Here is a 19,369-nt window from a genome sequence, read left to right on the forward strand (position 1 = left end):
GGTGACTTCTTGGAAGGTAAGTTGGGAAGGAGAGGAGAGTGGGGGGAGGCAGAACATGAACAAGAGACGCCTCCGAATTCCCCTCTTCTCGTCTCTTTTCGTGCCCTTCCCTCCTGTTCATCCTACCCAACCCCTCTTTGCGCGGCTGCTACCCCACCCCATCCTGCTCACTCCCCTCCTTCCTCAATGCAGCCTGCCACAGACACTTGCTTTTTGTATGAAGGGGTTTAACCCAATGAACAATCCTGTCTGTCTTTCCCAAAATAAGCCAGTGGGAGAGGGATTGCCGAGTGAGCCAGGGAGATTGGAGCAGCGAGGTGCACAGCCCCTGGTTATAAGTCGTGGGAGTGGGAGCTCAGCCTGCTTGGACCCACAGCCTTTAGCCCAGTATACACTGCCTTGCTGCCTGCCTGACTGCCTGACTGACTTGACTGACTGACTGAGTCTCACCCCACTCTTACTCACTCCCTCTCTGTCCTGCTCCCTCGCTCCTTCCCTCCTACTTTCCACCCTGGTGAGCGAGAGCGCACAGATTGGGAAGGTGCTCCTCAGACCTGCGTCTGGACAGCTTGAAGACGGCACAGAGAGGATTTTTCACTCTTCTCTCGCTTGCTCTTTCCTCCTCTCTCTCTCTCTCTCTCTCTTACTTTAGCCATTTCTGCCAAAAAGCACATGGATGGACTTTTTTGTTTTTTGCTGGAGGCAGAAAAATAAAAGTTAAACAGACACTTTGCTCCACCTGCAGTTGAAAATATCCATTTTTTTAACTTTGGTTGTGTTTTTTTCCTGAACTGGACCAATTCAGGGTGCCTGCTCTTTGCCCAGGAGGATCCCACTCCTCTTTTTTGGCTGCATGTTCATTGAATATCTGATGCCATCGCATCCCATGGGAGACACGCGTGGCTGAAGCAAGGAGGGAGGTAGAAGAGAGATCCACCTGAAGCTCACACCTACCGCTGCCCTTACCCAGTGCATCCCCCTTCCCCTCAACGCTGTGAGGAGAGAAAGGTAAGCTGTACCTGCCCTCATGCTTCTCTGGCTCTGTTAGCATCCTCGTGCCCTGTCATCTCTTGTCTTTTCACTTTTAATCACATTTGGCTGCAGAGGCTGAGGCCAAAAGAAACACTGAACAGGAAAGGAGAAAAAATAAAAAACAGACGGTGCAATATCTTAGTCATGGGACCTGCATAATTCTCTTCAGTCCCAAGCTAGTGCACAGAGTAATGGCTTGCAGATTAAAAAGAACCGGCACAGTTTGTTCACCAAGCTCCAGCCCATGACATACACACAGCATGGACACTTAAAATATTAAAGTTGTAGCTGTAGTGCACCCTCTATTGATCTACTTTGAGGGTCCTGACTTTCTCTGTAGTCACAGTAGGAATTTTCTGTGTATAAGATGATATTGATTATTGATTCAGCCTAGTGTATGTGAATTTTGAGGTGTAGGGCTAAGACACTGCTGATGCAACCATACCTGCATACATCTGGGACTTTTGCTGATGATGTTGAAGTGGGCGTGGTCTGTATTCGATGTGTGTATAGGGGTGGGGCAGTGTGGTAGTGAGATATGTACAATGGATTTGGCTGAATAACAGATTCTGATTATTATTATTATTAAGAGAAGTGTCCGCCATATGGATAGATCCTGTGTCACGTTCTGTTGGCATGGACTGCAGCTTGTTGATAGATTTGTTAATCTGAGAGTTTATTAGTTCATATTGTGAGTGGAATGGACCAAGGTCAACTGCAGATGGACGCATGGTCTTACCATTTTTACTCTTCTGTTCTCTTCTCTCCTCCTCGTCCCCCTGTTGCTTCACTCTGTCCATCCACTGTGACGCCTCTGGCAAACGACGCTGCATTCCATTGTAACGACATCCCTCCATTGCAAAGAGAAAGAGGTGAAATAGCTGTGACTCTGAGTCAGGTATCCTGCATGACAAACTAAGAAAGAGTTGTGTGAAAATGTAAAGGGGAAAAGACCAACACATAAGTGAAGGTTAGGAAAATGTGCAAAAATAAAGACAAGATTCCAAAATGCACTCTTTGCCGAGGCGATACATTTTTCGAGGCGATACATTTTTCGAGGCGATACATTTTTTTGATCACATGTGTTTCAGTGCAAAGAACGGAGAAAGACAGAGAGAGAGAGAGAGAGAGAGAGAGAGAGAGAGAGAGAGAGAGAGAGGGAGCGGGGGGAGTCTGGAAAAGACAGTGGGCTGAAGTTCTGAAATCCAAAAACATTTGGCAGCATCCCTCTATTTCACTGGCTTATGGCGAGAAAAGCCAACTGGATATGTACCTGTGTGTGTGTGTGTGTGTGTGTGTGTGTGTTGGTGTACGTGCATCCACACATGCATGCTCCTAGGTGACTGAATCTGTTTGAGTATCAAAGTGTGTTACACAATCTTCAATGGATACACATTGTAAAGCGTGAACTCTCTCCCTGGCAGTGAGGTAGGAGAACAGGAGGTCTCGGGTCTGCAAAACTGCTGGAGCGCAGCAGTGTCTGCTTTACTGTTCAGAATAGTATTTGCTCATAAAGTTCAGGGACTCATATAGATTTAGGGGTTTCCAATCACCTTCCCACCCTCTCTTCGTTTCTATCGACCTAAGTGCCTATAGGTCAAGAGATTTATGGCCCGCTCTGCTTTCGCTGGCATCACTGGCCTTGTTCTTGGCATGTCTTTCCATGCTTGGCACATGCACGGTGGCAACATTGTGCTGTCAGCATGGCAACCCCATGCCACTGACTGGGATTCTCTGTTCTCCGGTGGGTGGCAACTGGTCACTTACGTTGTCACTGGTGGTTACAAGCAGCTCAAGTGTGTTTGTGTGTTTGCGGGACATTATTTAACCACAACTGACAGCCTTCAACCAGCTGCCAGTTCAGGCTTTTGATACAAAGTGACGAAGCGTGACCAACGGTACACAAACACCAGTCATGCCGAATGCACAGCGGCACACACGCAGCATACTTTATGCGCTGTGCAATACAAACACCTACACTGATTTAACATTCCTCGCATTTCAAACAGATGAACACACTCATGCTGTCCGTCGCCAAACCGCCTGCTCATATAGTGCAGAGACTCTCACGCCCCACTGCAGTTACTTTATAGGCCAGAACGTGTTGAAGTTGGGACTTTAGCTCTTTCCTTTTGTGAAAATCTTTCATGATAACTCCTGTTCTGATGTTAAGGTGAAAGAACAAGGTCTTCTCTTTAGATATGTAATCTTATTGGTGAGATTTTATCCTCATTAAAGCGGCCCCTTTTATCGTGCAGGCTCCTTACTGTACTGTCTTTGCATAAAAAGTAAAGGATTTTAAGTTAAGTCATAGGCGCTGTCTCTGCCTTGATGCCGTTTCTGTTTCTCACCCCTCTTTGGCTTGTAGTATAGCCTACAACTTGTGGCCACAAGGGGGCAGTACACCAGGCAGTTCACTGTTGCGCACACAGACATAAACAAACACATGGCATCTTGTAGTGAAGAGAAAACCTGTTGCTGTCTTTCTGAATCATTTTGAGTCATATTACATCTCACAAATCTAAATCTATATTGCATGTACTTTATATGCATTTGCATGTGGGTGTGTGTTTGTGTATGTGTGCACTGGAGTGAACATGTGCTTCCATTACTTTCTGTTACTATTACAGTCTTATGTTGTGCTAGCAGGAAATGAAGCAGAATGCCACTCATTCTCACCCACTTATTCCTTTACTTTCCTGGAACCCAAACACCTTCAGAACACATACCCACATGCACACATGCACACGCATGCGCGCGCGCACACACACACACACACACACACACACACTTCCCTCATCCATGCCTTTTGCCTCTTAGGTCCCTTAGCATAAGAGTTTGAAAACAGGCTACAAAAAAGATAAACAAAGAGTGTGTTTCCTTAAAGTGCTCTTTTCAGCTGGAAGACCAAGTCTGTAATTGCAGCCATACACACACACATACATACTCTACATGCACACACTCTTCAGCATGTATTATAAGTCATGCTAACTGGGGCCACTGATATACTGAATGAAGAATTGCAGCAAAGGGCGGTGGAAACAGAATACAGGCCCTGGACTTAATCAGAGCCTGGACCCTAATATTCAAGATTAATAGGCTGGATTTGTTTTTCAGCGAAAACCCGGAGAATAAAAAGACAGTAAAAGACAGAAACATATTTTTGCGCACAGATGCATAAAGATTTGCATCTCGTCTCCCTTTACTTCCTTCCGCCTCTTGTGTTTATACTCTCTAAGCTTGTTTGCACATCACCAGTAGCCATCTTGGCCTCGACACGCAGCTGATATATGTGGCAGTCAGTTAGGCATATGGCAGATAGTGAATCTGCACAAACATACGGCCCTCCAGAGTGGACAGAGCAGCACGTTATTAATCAGGCCCTTGTATTGAAGGACATTGTTTTGGCTTCCAGCTCTGTATGACTCCTGAAAAAACAGAGCAGAGTAGGGAAGAAGAGCGAGGAACAGTGGAGTTTTCTATTACTCTAATTCTGTTTTTGTGTATTCGAATTTTGGCAACTTGACTTATTTCTTTTTCTCTCTCTGTCACTCTCTAATTCATTTGTCTGTCTCCCTTTATTTGTGTTTATCCGTCTCCCACTTGCTCTTTCGTTCTCTCATAACTGTGTCTGGACTGGAGGAAGTTTTTCCACTGGGCTGGCAGCATCAGGGGGACAGAGAAGGAGAGACAGGGAGAGCAAGCAGTGGGGAGGCTTGGCAGACGCCCCTTGTTATTTTTACTCCGCCTCCCATTGACTCTGTCAGCACTGACTCAGTCTTAGCAGGGCCTCTGAGCTCAGAGGGGCTTGACAACATGCCCTCTTCAGTTATCGGAGGGAACTTATCACAGGCACGCTTAGGGGACAGAAGCAGGGGGAAGTGGGAGCTTTCATCATTGCTTTGCCACTGTTTCCTCTTTTTTTGTTGAGTTTGTTCCATTTGCCCCAGCTTCTTCCCTTTCCATGTTTTTTTTTTTTTACTGGTGCTACAAATCCTCTTGAATCAAACCCCAACTCTTTACTTGACTCAAACTAAAGCCCCCTGCGGTAAAGCAACCTTGTTCTTCAAAGTCACACTTTGCTTTTAAGCAGTGAGGCCTGAACAAGGCCCAGCACCCAAGCCACGGACAAAACATGTATTGAGCAATGCTTCCTGGAGTCAAATCTATATTTTTCCAATGTTTGGATGGGAGCTCATGTTTTCAAAGAGAATCCAACAGGAACAAACAGGAATGAGAGCCTCTGTGCTCATCCAGCAACAATGCAGTTCCTCGTTAATAGGATGTGACATCTCGTGTTCTGCTGCTGAGGCTGAGTTTTCCCTGGTTCAACACTTGATACAAGGAAGCATGAGTTTCCTTGTGTCTACTGAGGATGTGCGTGAACTCTCCACTCACCAGTCTCATTTTTGGGGGAAAAAAGTCTAAGGTTTCTTTGCCTTTGGTTTTTGACTCTGCTACCCCTCATTCATTGCCCCCCCAGTTCATCGTCTGACAAGAATTTGGTTTGGGGTTTCCAAAAGCAGGACACTGGGCCAACTCTTAACAGGGGTCAACTCTTCAGTATAAAACTCACATTATCCCTCTTTTCATCTTGTTACAGACATACTTTCCAAGCCAACTGTTTATTTTTATTATTTCACTTCAGATGCACGATGGACATATCTCTCTGATGGGTCAATGTTGAGTAAGGGATTGGAAACAGCTCTTCTGAGACCATTTGAAAAGCTCCAGACATTGTTATTGTTCAGTCTGAGCTTGATTTAGACGTGTGCGTAGGTGTTCATAAAAAGAGAAAAGAAACTGGGGTATTGTGGCGTTATGGTTCCCTCAGAGCAGGATAATAAAAAGCATTTTATTTCACAGAGCCAGATTTGGAGTCTGGATATCTGGAGTAGGAAATGCATGCTTACTAAGTGACATATGTATTGTAGTGTACGCTCACACACAGTGGAGTTTTTTCCCCAATATTCAGTAGCAGACAGCAACCAATATCCACCATCTATCAACAAGTTTTGTTCCACCAATTACCTCACAGTAAAACCTGCTGTTAACGGGATAGTTCAACATCTTGAGAAATACGCTTATTCGCTGTCTTGACGCTAGTTAGATCAGAAGATCTATACCTCTATAGCACCTCTAAATCTCATTAATAAATAAGAAGTAGTCCAGCAAGTCCCATAAAACCACAATGTAGTTTGTACTCACTGAAAAAAACTCTAGATATAACGTGTTCATTGGCAAGGTTTAGAGGAGCTTTTTACCTTTGGACAGAGCTCGGCTAGCTGTTTCCTCCTGTCTCCAGTCTTTGCTAAGCTAATCAGCTGCTATATGTGGCTTCATATTTAGCAGAATGGTGTCAGTTGTCTCATCTAAGCAGATCAGCGTACTTTCCAAAATGTCAGACTTACCAAAGAAATCCATCTAAAATTCTTTAAACATGTTTGAGTTTTGATGCTAATTATATTGTTACAGAAATTTAAAATTGCTCAACGCATGCAGATCTGCAAATATTTATTTAATTAAACATCAAAAATTTACTGCATATTTAAAGCAACATTAATTGATTTTGACCATGGGGCAGCAGAACAAGCTGTGAATGTAACATTGAAATAATAGGTGCGTTTGAGAAGACGGCGGCTGACTTTCGCCGACATATTGGTCTAACGTAACGCTTCCTGCTGGAGCTGGAAAAGATACTGATGAGAGGAGTGTTAAACCAAAGCCGTGAACTGAAAGATGCTAAAAGCTCTGTGGAGCTGAGGGTACAGAGTTGGGTGATAATTCTCTGCGGGTTCAACACTACCATCTGATCTCATTTCATTTATCACTTTGCAGTCTTTTAGTAGCAGGTGACTACAGGTGCCCACCACATGGCCACTAACATCTGTGAGCCCTCGTTCTTCCAGCCTTAAACAAACTGGTGGAACACCATGGGGTTTTTGAGTTGTTTCTTTTGAATTTTGTTCATGTCACACTGTATTATGCATCTCAAGAGCACAACTTACACCTCCTGTGGTTCATACCAAAAATCTAAAAGACGAATTAGACAAAACACACAAAACTAGCCTGAGCCATTACAGGATCCCATGATTATTCGATGCAGGGTGCTGGTTCTCTCAGACTTTATGTTTAAATGGCCTTGGCTTTGAGACTTAATCCTTTCTGTACAGACTTTGAGCCCATTGAGCAACATGTGTTTCATAATGCAGTGCTCAGAGGCATTAAGCAGCGCACAACACAACCAGGCCTTCAAGGCTTTTGTCCTAATCATTTCCTGTAATCAGCAGTAAAGTAGTCAAACGATAAAATGAAAAAGCGACTTTGTGCTCATTCCAGCTCGTTTGAGGTGAACGCTTTGTAAGCAGTGCTCTACTGAGTGCAGTCTACATTGTGTGTGCGTGTGTGTGTGTGTATGTGTACGTGGTCTTAACTACAGTTCTCTTGTTTCTGTTTATCCCTACAATATATGTAATGCTTCCTAGAGTTTGACAGGAAAGGCAATGCAGTTTGGCGGCATTCCTAAGTGCTTAAAGAAGCTGTTGAAGAAGAATTATTTTGTTTCATGCTCACAAGACAGGAAGGGTTTAGGCTTTGCCTAACAATTTAGGAGGGATATATGTGGGCTAAAGTTTCATGGAAAACATTTGCGATGCTGTACAGTGAAGACTAACATAAACAAACACAATGCTTATTCAATGACAGCCTCACTGTTTGCCTCTCCATCCCATATTTGCTCGGTTTTGTCTGTCATTGTAAATTTAAGTATAGGTAACACAAGTAAGCATGCAAGACAGTATGGAAAGATTATCTTTAAAAAAACTGGAATTTCACAAGGCTGTAAAACAACCATATTCATGCACAGTGATGCATGAAGTACATTTCTGCATATCAAATACAATATTCAGCTCATATTAATCCACCCATATGTGTTCAGTGTTGTCACCCATGTATGAGAACAAGATTAGAGAGATTAGGAAGCTGCTGTTGGCTGCTGCATAAAGCAACAAAGGAGTGACAGTTATTAAACACTGAAGAAGGTCAAATATTTACATGACTGGAGTTAAAATCTGCATGTTCCAAAGATGATAGGTTGCAGAATAAGCTGATATTGAATTAAACATCTTCTACCTGACGTTAACCATGCAAGTCTGCGATTGTTTGGACAGCGAACACTACAGAAGTACAACCACTTCTTGGAGGATGTTCTTTGGCCAACCAACAAAACACTTAATTAGGAAGGGCTTTGAATCAATTACCACTCACTTTCATGTGGTTTGCAGATGGCTGCGTACTCTCTCTCTCTCCCCAGTCTTTCCTCTGCGAGCCGCCAGCAAAAAGGCCTGTTGTGTTGCCTCATTGCTAATTTGAACCAGAGAAGTGGTCATTTCCTAACAGTGGGCCCCGGTCCGCTCCGCAAGCTAAACCGACAAGCAGCCCAATGGAGCCTGCACTGGACTGCTCCCAAAGCTGGGCAGAAACCACACAAACCCAAGTCTTCCTGACATGTGGTGAAGGTGTGATAGGGATATGGGAAACATCAGGAAGGTTTAGGAAAGAGGGATGACTATGGATCTATTTGAAAAAGAAAGAAAGATCGAAGTAGGACGATGACGATGAAAATGGGAATAGGAGAACGTGGAAGGGGAGGTATTTGCGGTAAAGAGGCAAGGAGAGGTGAAAGAGCAGGAAAAGATGTGAAGGTAGAAGAAGCAGAACAGAAAAAATAAGTTTGGTCTGAGGAGCACTCAGTTTGTAGCAACCATGTGGCGTCTTTGATCTGGCCGAGGATTTGAACCAGTGTCAACAGAAACATGCAGGGGCCGTCTGTTTGCTCCCAGACACAGATCATTCCTCCATGAATTACTCTGCTTCAGTTCGCCACAACCTCTTTACTACTCCAATGTTTGTTTACCCTGTCAGGAACACCCGGACCATTCCTCAAGTTGAGCAACAAGCTCAGTAATACCCCAGAACTCCTGCAATCAGCTAAACTTTCTATGCTGTTAATCTCTAGAGGAGAGCAGAAATCTGGGTAGTTTTGAAGATTTAAAAGATACATTTAAAACAGTGCTGCCTTTATATTCTGTAGTTTACTCAGTAACTGAGTCATTTCTTATTCAGTCCTATAACGGGATCCATTCATTCTATTCCAGTCACTGTCTTCCATCATAGTGACGCAGCATGTTCTGTATCCCTCGTAGTCTGGAAGAAAGAGGGCGGGATAACAAGGAGGCGGAGGAGGAAGACGAGGATTCAGAGATGTCCGCCAGATCGTTACAGTGAGAGGATGTGTCCTGAATGTTGCGTCCTTGCCATATGACAGCCAGTTGATTCAAACCTTATGTTGGGAGCAGACAGTGATGAGGCAGTGAAGTTAGAGGCTTGTTCATGGCTAGACTGCAAAAAATATCCATCTACAAAAGGGCTTTAGTAGCATCAAGAAATCTTGTTTTTCTTAAATCAGCACTTATCAGTGTTTAAACAAGTGAATGACTATGTGTTATGTGAAAGCTGTCACTCCTAGTAACAAAGCCACAGAGAATTATTTAAATTTTTTGCGTCTTTCAGCTCATTGTGACCAGCAACTGTTTTGAGTTTACTCTCACTGTTTCCATCATCGTCATTTCCAGGTAAAGATTATGGCAAAAAAGCTTAAATAATTCCACAGCTGACAGTGTTTTAAACTTGCTTTTTAAACTTAGTGGAGCACTAAGCAGCTGAAGGAGTTGGTGGAGACGCCATCACGGAACCCACTGGCTATCATCAATCACCAATTTAGCCTGTGGGGGCAATGGCCAGAGTTTTGGGGAAAAGGCTAATTTCTAGGGCTTCGAGATTGATAAAAAGCTAAATCATCGTCAGATGACAGCCGAAAGGTTGCGAGACTGCATTTCAGCCAGTGCGTTCTGCCTCTTTTGCTCTCTGCATGGATGCAATCAAAGCTCACTCAAACGTGATTGGTTAATAGTACTAGGACCACAAACGGAAACCAGATACCAAAATCTTGTCCCTTGCCTACAGATTCTGTGTCTATATGCACTGTTTCCAGAGATTAGTGGAGACTAAAACAGAGCTAAAGGTAGATTAAAAAAACCCACCTCAAATTGAAATGATGAAACGTAGGATCCAGCATGAATTGAAACTAAAAGTCAGAATGCCTTGGTCTCTGCTGCATTGATTTCAATTGGTGTTTTGTAGGTCCCCAAATTCAATGGAAGTTTACTGCTGAATCACAGGAGAACCTCTTTAATAATGTATATTTTTACAATATTAGAATGAAATGCTATAGATAAACACAGAGTCGGACTCTCCAAAGTTAGACCTTCTTATGGTGGGCACTATTCTGTGAAACCAGCTAGCAGGAAGGCAAATTCAAATTCAGAAATTCAATTTCAAAGTCTGTCTTTGGTTATACAATGGCTTTCATTTGCATTATAAAAACAGACACCTGTATTGCGTGGATGGTTAAAATAACAGAAACATAAGGAGAACCATGGATCTGTGTGCTTAATCCCTCTCTGGGAGTGGATCAGTCAGGGCATCTTGTCTTGAGGGATACTGTGGAAGGCCGGCTGAGACAAGCCAGGCATAGCAAACAGCCATCCACTCTTAGGTGGAGACAATGACAAATCCAGAACCCATCAACACTTGTGGGGAATGTACAGAGACCCCCTCCAAGTCAGCACAGTACACACAAACAGTGCCCTAATGAATTGAGGGCCTTTCCCTGGTGGGCTGTATATATATGTGATCCGAAAACCAGGTTTGCTGACAGTTCTCTCCTTCTTGTGTCTCTTACTGATCCTTTGCATAATTCTGTTGATCACAAATGTCTTTCTGTTTCCTCTGGAGTTTTGCTTGTCGAAAGGCATCTCCCAGTGAGCAGAAAGTGATGATAGTCAGATAGTCTTAATGCAGAGCTCCTACCACAGACGCATAATGCTCCTGTTGTACAACTTGACGCTCCTGTGGTCCAATTGCTCCTGATAGTCCGGGAGAAAAACCACTGACCTTAGGACATTTGATTTTCACCATTCACTTGTGTTTCTGGCAATTGTTATGTTGGCATCTAAATGTATTTACTTTAGATCCAGACCTCACATTAGATAAGCCACTTTAGACTGACATTTTGCAACAACAAGGGGTTACATTAGGTTTTGTCACCGACTTGGACACTTTGAAGTAGTTTGAAACTCTAAAGCTGCAACTGCTGGAAACATATTTTCTTTTCCAGAATGCTTTTCAATATGGACGTGGTTTCATACTGAGATTTGTTTTGTTTGTAGGACACAGCAATCATGTTGAGAAAAAAAGAGAAAGGCTATTCCTAGGAATTATGTCTATGCTGGACAATTCCACACCTCGCAGTTTACATTCTTTGCTAACATTCAGTGCCAAAACAAGAAGTTCTGTGCCCTTTATGTAGCAAAATGGAGAGTGATGCGTGGAGGTCAAGGTGGTGGACTACCATGTAGACCGGAATTTGCATCATGTCACAGACCTGCAATAAACATTTGCCTTTGTACCGTCCCTAGCCTTAATCAAATGTCTTAATTGCCTAAACCTAACCATATCTTAACCATAATTACAGTCTTCCCATAACTTTAATCACAGGTGTAAGTAAATATTGAAATGTAAATGTAGAAAATGTAGAAAGGAACAATTTAAAAAACAATAACAGAACAACACTGAGGAATGTACCACATGGAGTCTGCATCAATAAATCTGCAAACCTCCTCCACGTGACACTCCTCCTGCCTTCGTCCCTACCCATTACACTGCTCTCAGTGCCATTATTCAGAGAGGAGGGGGATAAGAAAAGCATTAGTTGTAATGCTGCCAGAGTCCAAAATTGCCCAAATACTTCTCAGCCCTGCCAGACACAACAGCATAGTCACAGTCTCGGCCTGTCTTTGGATTCAATTCAGTCTGGGACATTTTGATTCTGTTGTGTCTTTTAGCAATTTTGGCATTTTGCTAAGACGCTGCCTGCATGTCTTTTCAGTCTATTGTCAAGAGATGGCATGACAGCGCAGTTGTCTCTGTCCATCGTCTGCAAAACACACATAAGCCCTGTTCTCTGTGCAGAAGCTTAACCTTTATGTCTCCTCTCTCCTCTCCTCTAAGCTCCATGGCGGACTGAGTGTCATGCCTCATCTGTAACCTCATATGCACTTCATCCTATGTCGTCCCTGCATATTCTCTCTCTCACTGTTTCTCCACTAGCCCTTCATTGACTCTGTAGAGGGCGTCTGGAATGTGTCTGTAATCACTTTCAGTGCATTCTTCTGCAACAAGAGGGGAGCTCAGACAGTAACGCAAAGTGTCTATGGTGGGTGGGTGCATATGCAGAGATACACACAGGCAGACAAAGTAACGGATGGTAACGTTTGTTAGCTGAGAAAATCATCTGATCTACAGATATAGAAATTAGGACTGGCCAGGACTGGAACATTTTCTAAAAAGTGTCTTAGAACAAAAAACATCTTTGTTCTGTTGACTTATGAAGCTTTTGGAAACCCACTGTTAAGCCCAGATGGAAGGGTTTTGTCTCCACTATCAGTCTAGACTCTATTTGTTTTCACATCTGCACTTTTGCGATAAGGAAATTGTAGCTATTACCTTATGAGTGTGAGAGGGCAATTGTGTTTTTCCCCACGGTGTGCATAAAGAAGCAGAGGCAGAAGGGGGGTGATGTGGTGAACTTCAAGAAATGGGGGTGTGGGTGGAGGGCTAGGAGGGGGGGTTGGGTGGATGGGTGAAAGAAATTTGGCATTGCTGATGGAAACGGGCCTGGAGCCAGCACACACTCAAGCAGGAACACATACTGTACACACACACACTCAGAGGACAGACACCAGCACCCATGATTCAAACATAATTTTAAGGGCCATTTAAGTCATTCCAATAAAAACGGCAGCCGTTATAATACGTTGTCCAGGGGAAACAGAGGTAGAGAGAGTCATGGCATGGGTAGGCTAAGGGTAAGGGGTAGTAGAAAGAAAATACAGGAAAGTAAATAAGACAGTGTTTGTTTTAAAGTCTGCGCTTTGAATATTTTTCATGTCACTCTCCTTCCCTTCTTTCTCTGTGAGAGGGAGGCGAGTTCTGCAGTCTGGGAAAATGATTTAGAAAATGATTTAGTGATAGCAGGGAGGTGCGAACGGTTTATATTCCTGCCAGTCTTATCAGTAATCAGTTTAGTTCTTCCCTTAGCTAAACTTGTGATATTTCCCACCGGTGAGATCCTGTAGGCTTGAAGGCAGCGATGCAACTTTGTCCACAGTTCCCAAATAGTGACCGCAAGTTGGCATCCAGTTTCAAGGAAACATTTCACAGGATGTTAGCACTTTGCTACCTTTTTCTAGTGCTCACCCATCACCTATATGCTACTGTTGTTTGACTCAGTTACCCCCCTCCACACACACACACACACACACACACACACCATCCCACTGAGACCCTGATATTACTCTCGGACAACAACCGCTTCCAAAAACGTGACAGACCAGACCTAACAGGAAGGTGTTTTTTTTTTATCTGTCTACCTCACGACCTTAAATCTCCATCCAAGGCCAACAACTGCTTGTGCAGCGTTGCATTCCGACGACTGTTATTTCGGCATTATGTCTATTTGCACTGTTCTCAACTGAGGGGCTGTGAAAAGCCATTTAAACACAGATCTTTCATACCAAGCAATCCTGGCCAGTGTTAGCATAGCCAACTGAATAATTCGGTGAACAAAGCTTTTTAATATTCTAGTGATTCAGTACTGAAAACAACTGCTTTGCACATAACTAGCTTTTTCCACCTTTTGCAACAGTTTGGCCCACCACCTAGTTTTGTTCTTCTCCTCCATTTTCATTTACCCTCACATAGATTTGCATGATGCATATTCATGAACACACACACAAACACACACACACACACACACACACACACACACACCTACATTCACGTATGCACACCCATCCTCACAAGCGTTCTAAGCTCAGACTTCAGTAAATTTTATAGACTGTTCAAAAGCAATTACCTCTGATTTACAGAACTTGTATTAGCTTTTCCTGTTTTATAACCACCTACCACAACACGCACTGCCTCCACCTCCAACGCACGTTTTCTTAAACTTATGATTTAAGCATGAGTCGATGTCTCTTGTCCCCATCTCGTTCTGTTTTGCAAAAAAAGTGTTGGGGTATTCAGTCCTACCTCACCAAACCTAAGTAAACACGCTGGCTTCCAAACCACACAGTCGCGCTAAAGAGACGCGTCAGACGGGGCCCGGGGTTGTGCTTTCTCAGCAATGGATGAGTGATTTGAAAGGAAAGAGAGGTTTTGTGGGCAATTTACAGACGCGGGACTTTGAGTCATTTCTGGGTTGTTTGTGGGCTGCAGGCAGCCATTCCTTTGGCTCTGCACTGACCATCATCATCTCTATGTGATGACCCTCACTCACACATGTTCTTTCAGCAGATTTCTAGCATATTCTCACACTTATCACACTTCGAGAGGGAAGACGAGAGGAAGATGTTTGCATTTGTAAGGGGAGAGAAGAGGGGAAAAGTGCAAAGGGGAGACAACAGAAAGACTAGACATACAATTCATTTCCATTGCGTACTGCAGGCCATGAGTGTAGAGATTTCAGATTTGGTTGATGCTATTACCCACCTCCCTCCCCACCGTGTTGCCCACTGGCATGGTGTTGCTCAACTAGAAAACAATGGCAGAAGTCCTCCATCTGGTTGCAGTTTGTATCCCGTGCCAGTTTGAGTGGGAGTGATGCAAAGACCTCCAAGGGGCTTAAAACAACAACAGCTCACATTCGAGAAGACTGGTTACATATTTCCAGCTACTGTAGCAATGAACACACTCACACACAGACACATGTTTATACACAGAGAACCCCAAATGTGTAACTATTAAAGTGATATAATTCTGAAATCTGGTGACTGATTACATTCAGGGGAATCGCAGAATGGACGGGTATTGAAAAGACATTAAAATTATTAATTTTATGGTGAGACAGAGGGAGAGAAAGTATGACATGTATTGGGCCCAGGGCAAGTGCAGTGATGGAATGTCCCGGGGCGTTTTAATGGAGTTTGTCTCTCCACACCTGTGGAACTAATAGCAAGCCACTGAAGTCAGATGTCCAATGAAAATATTTGGCGGAATGAGAGAGGGGGAGAAGGGGACATGATCAGTTCAAAGGTTCATACCTAAAGACAGGCGTGTAGCTTGGCTAACGCCTAGGATTTCCATTAAACAGCAGGTTTGGGGAACAAGATAATTGCTCTAGCAGAGTCTCCAGCCTGAACCCCATTTCCTTCTCGGCCCCTGTTTCTCATAGACACAGGCTGACCCATGTGTATGCATGCTGTTTTGAAGCTGAACTTTTACTTAATATAGGCATTCTTAAAGTATGTGGTAACCATGTCACAAGTCGTTTAGATGTGAGAATATTGTCACTGTCGGACAAAAAGTTCACTGTTCCAATGAACATTTGCATTTTTTAAATTAAATTGAAGAGTTCAAAGCACTTTTGTGGATTGAGCAACATGTGTCCTCGGGGTGCGTGAAACCTTTTTATAGCCAATTAAATAGCTTTGAAAATGGCTTCATGGGTTTCAAGCTGCAAACACATTTTTTCTTGTTTTTGTTTTCACCCAGCAACTGTGATATGCTTACAAAGGTTTTGTGAGGTCAGTGAGGATTAGAAGCCAGAATGTGGTATGGAAACGGTCCTGGTAGCATTAGAGGATTGGTTTAGGCTTTCCACTGATACACTCCCCCTGTTGCTCCCTCCTTCGTTCATTGAAGTCAGTGATGGCAACAGTTATCACAAATGATGAAGTCTCTTTCGTACCTGGGGAGTGAGATGTAGTGGTGAAGCTTGGGACGGGGTCTTGTACAGTGCAAAATATGCATGCTTTTTTTTGTTCAGTTTTTCTCAATATCTGCCAGTGGGGGTGACATATTTCTCAAGTTATTTTTTTGAAGAGGATCTATGATCCCATGTCAATTCATTGAAGCCAGTGATGTCAGATCCACCCTTTTTTTTAATGTGAACATGACATAAAAGTGCAAATATACTTGTTTGAGTGATAATCTTTAATTACCTTATTTTTCTGAAGCCAGTGATACAAATATCATTAAAATACAGTCAGTATAATTATTACATCTATTTTGGATTTCCATTTCTTTTGGAAACCCCTGTGAAGTTATGTATGATACAATAAAGAGTCAGAATATTTATTGCAGTTTCTCAATTTGTATGGATTTTCTGGAAGCCCTTCTGCATTGTCCATCCCTGACGTTAAGGAACACCTTTTCTACCATAATGTACAACCATTAGGGCATGTTAGTGCATCTCCTGGGTGTCTGATTTAAGGAGTGGTGGTGAGTTAATGAGCCCGCTTTTAAAATTTCTGTCCCCAAATAGGGTAAGGCCCCGAAAATACAACATAAATGGAAATGCTGTCTACATAACTTTTTGATGATGGATGACATCAAATCATATGACTAAGAAAGGCCGTATCACTCACTCACAAAAATACTTCCTTTATTCAAAAAACAAAAACATGATGTTTCAATCTTGCTACCTAAAGAGACTAAATAAAGATGAACGATGGTGATTTATTCGTTGTCACTTCACTTGTATGGGCAGATTAAACAACTTAAACACTGCCTCCTTTATAGTCATACAAAACTACTGACACTACATAATCCTTGAAAGTGACTGGCATGGGATTTGACCCTCTGAACTTTCCAATTGCTTCATAATTGATGACATTTCCTGTGTCACTGGGGGTTGCAGTGCATGCTCATTTGGAAATGAGAAGGTGGTGATGGTCTGGTGGCGTTTTGACTGACATGTGTTTAGCTGGTGGGCAGATGTAAAAATGGACAGCAGCCTGGAGGTTCAAAGGGAAACTAGACATACATACATACATACATTTTGCAGTGCTATAGGGTCACATTCGTCCCAGACGCAGACTTTTAAATCCTCCTTGAGATGTTAGAGCAAGAGGTGTGAATGGATAATGGAGGATTTCGCTCTAGTGATTATGTCTGGAGTGTAAATCAGCTTGGATGAGAGCAAACAAAAGCCCTTATTCATTTCCCAGCCATCTTCGGTCACTAGAACAGAGCTAACAGTGGGCAGACAGAGGGCGAATGACTCGGTACATCAAGCCCCATCTAAGGCTGTGGCAAAGTGCCGAGCTGCCCCATACCACACAATTCTTCCCCTCACCCAGACTTTAATCTTCATCCCACTTTGATATCAAAGGCAGAGTTGCTAATGTGGGAGGAATGGAAGGGGTCGGGGGGTGTAATGGGGGAATAATTGGGGAATATGGTTTCCAAAGCTGTGTTATTTTTTATGAAGCTGAGAGACATATTCAAGTCTAGAGATCAAAAGATGTGGTGCTTTTTATGTTCTCAGACCACAGTGAATGAAGGAGCTGAGGTTTCCCGCAGCGGACTGCTCTGTGTCATACGAGGAACTTGAGCAGCTTTCCCTCTCTCAGTCTACCTCTCTTTCCGGCTTTCTCTCTACTGTCTCTCCCATTCTTGCCATTAATTTGGTGTGTCAGTTGTTGGATGTCAGTCTGGAGTTTGCTTGGTTCAGGCAGTGGAAGCCGTTCAAGTCCCTTAATCAGTCTGCAGATGATATCTTTTGCTCTGACAGGTAAAATGGCACACTATTAAACCTGTCTGCCATGTATAGTGCTGCAGTTCTAACTTTTATTTCAATAAAAAGACTCCCTCAAGAAAGCATCAGATAAATCATTGAAGGACCGACTGAGTCATATTCTGTAGCTGTTAAAGTGTCAGGTGTTTAACAGAACATAAAGTCTGCTGTGTGTACAATTTGGCAGATCATTAACAAGGGTGTATCCCAGAGGAAATCATGCATTTTCTCACAGATGATCTCACTCATACTTGCACGTAGATTGGAGGCATCTCCTTGGGCAGGGCAGGACCACATAGTCAACCTAATCTGAGTCACCATTCCCGACCCGCGTTATTCCGACCACACTTGGCCTTGCGCCCCTTCACTCTACTTTGCACTTATTTGCCAACTGACAACTTGTAAATAAACTTAATGAAAGAGGCTGCTCAACACCCACTTCTCCCTCAAACCCCCTTTTCATCCCTGTCATTCCTTATTTTGGCGGGTCAGTCATTTAGGTTTGTTTGGAGTAATAACACAGCGGAGACTCCCAACCTTGGAGAGCTTTAGCTCACTGGAAGAACTGAATATGACTTCATGAAGGTTTACCTTTCACTATGTTGTCTTTATTAATCTTCCACATCAGACCCTTTATGTGTTTCTTGTGCTAGAATGAACGCACAATAATCAAGCATTCTGGGACTTCTTAACCTGCAAGAACATATTTTTTTGGCCACTTGGGGGCAGCGGAAACAAGCTGTGAACACAACACTGACATACACAGCTCAAAAAAATAAAGGGAACACTAAAATAACACATCCTAGATCTGAATGAATGAAATAATCTCATTAAATACTCCTTTCTTTACATAGTTGAATGTGCTGACAACAAAATCACACAAAAATTATCAATGGAAATCAAATTTATCAACCTATGGAGGTCTGGATTTGGAGTCACATTCAAAATCAAAGTGGAAAACCACACTACAGGCCGATCCAATTTTGATAAAATGTCCTTAAAACAAGTCAAAATGAGGCTCAGTAGTGTGTGTGGCCTCCACGTGCCTGTATGACCTCCCTACAATGCCTGGGCTCCTGATGAGGTGGCGGATGGTCTCCTGAGGGATCTCCTCCCAGACCTGGACTAAAGCATCCGCCAACTCCTGGACAGTCTGTGGTGCAACGTGGCATTGGTGGATGGAGCGAGACATGATGTCCCAGGTTCTCAATTGGATTCAGGTCTGGGGAACAGGCGGGCCAGTCCATAGCATCAATGCCTTCCTCTTGCAGGAACTGCTGACACACTCCAGCCACATGAGGTCTAGCATTGTCTTGCATTAGGAGGAACCCAGGGCCAACCGCACCAGCATATGGTCTCACAAGGGGTCTGAGGATCTCATCTCGGTACCTAATGGCAGTCAGGCTACCTCTGGCGAGCACATGGAGGGCTGTGTGGCCCCCCAAAGAAATGCCACCCCACACCATTACTGACCCACCGCCAAACCGGTCATGCTGGGGGATGTTGCAGGCAGCAGAACGTTCTCCACGGCGTCTCCAGACTCTGTCACGTCTGTCACATGTGCTCAGTGTGAACCTGCTTTCATCTGTGAAGAGCACAGGGCGCCAGTGGCGAATTTGCCAATCTTGGTGTTCTCTG

The 19,369-nt window shown here is 43.5% G+C and overlaps 1 protein-coding gene across 2 annotated transcripts in view; it reads left to right on the forward strand.

Annotated features, from left to right (window-relative positions):
- The first annotated feature begins 316 nt into the window (after window positions 1–316).
- Window positions 317–19,369, forward strand: part of col8a2 (collagen, type VIII, alpha 2) — a 49,723-nt gene continuing 30,670 nt past the window's right edge. For both annotated transcript variants that reach the window (XM_046057873.1, XM_046057874.1), the window contains exon 1: window positions 317–1,008. The gene's annotated coding sequence lies outside the window, so the exon portion shown is untranslated. The remainder of the gene's footprint in view (window positions 1,009–19,369) is intronic.

Source organism: Micropterus dolomieu, linkage group LG09, assembly GCF_021292245.1.
Source record: "Micropterus dolomieu isolate WLL.071019.BEF.003 ecotype Adirondacks linkage group LG09, ASM2129224v1, whole genome shotgun sequence".
NCBI lineage: Eukaryota > Metazoa > Chordata > Actinopteri > Centrarchiformes > Centrarchidae > Micropterus > Micropterus dolomieu.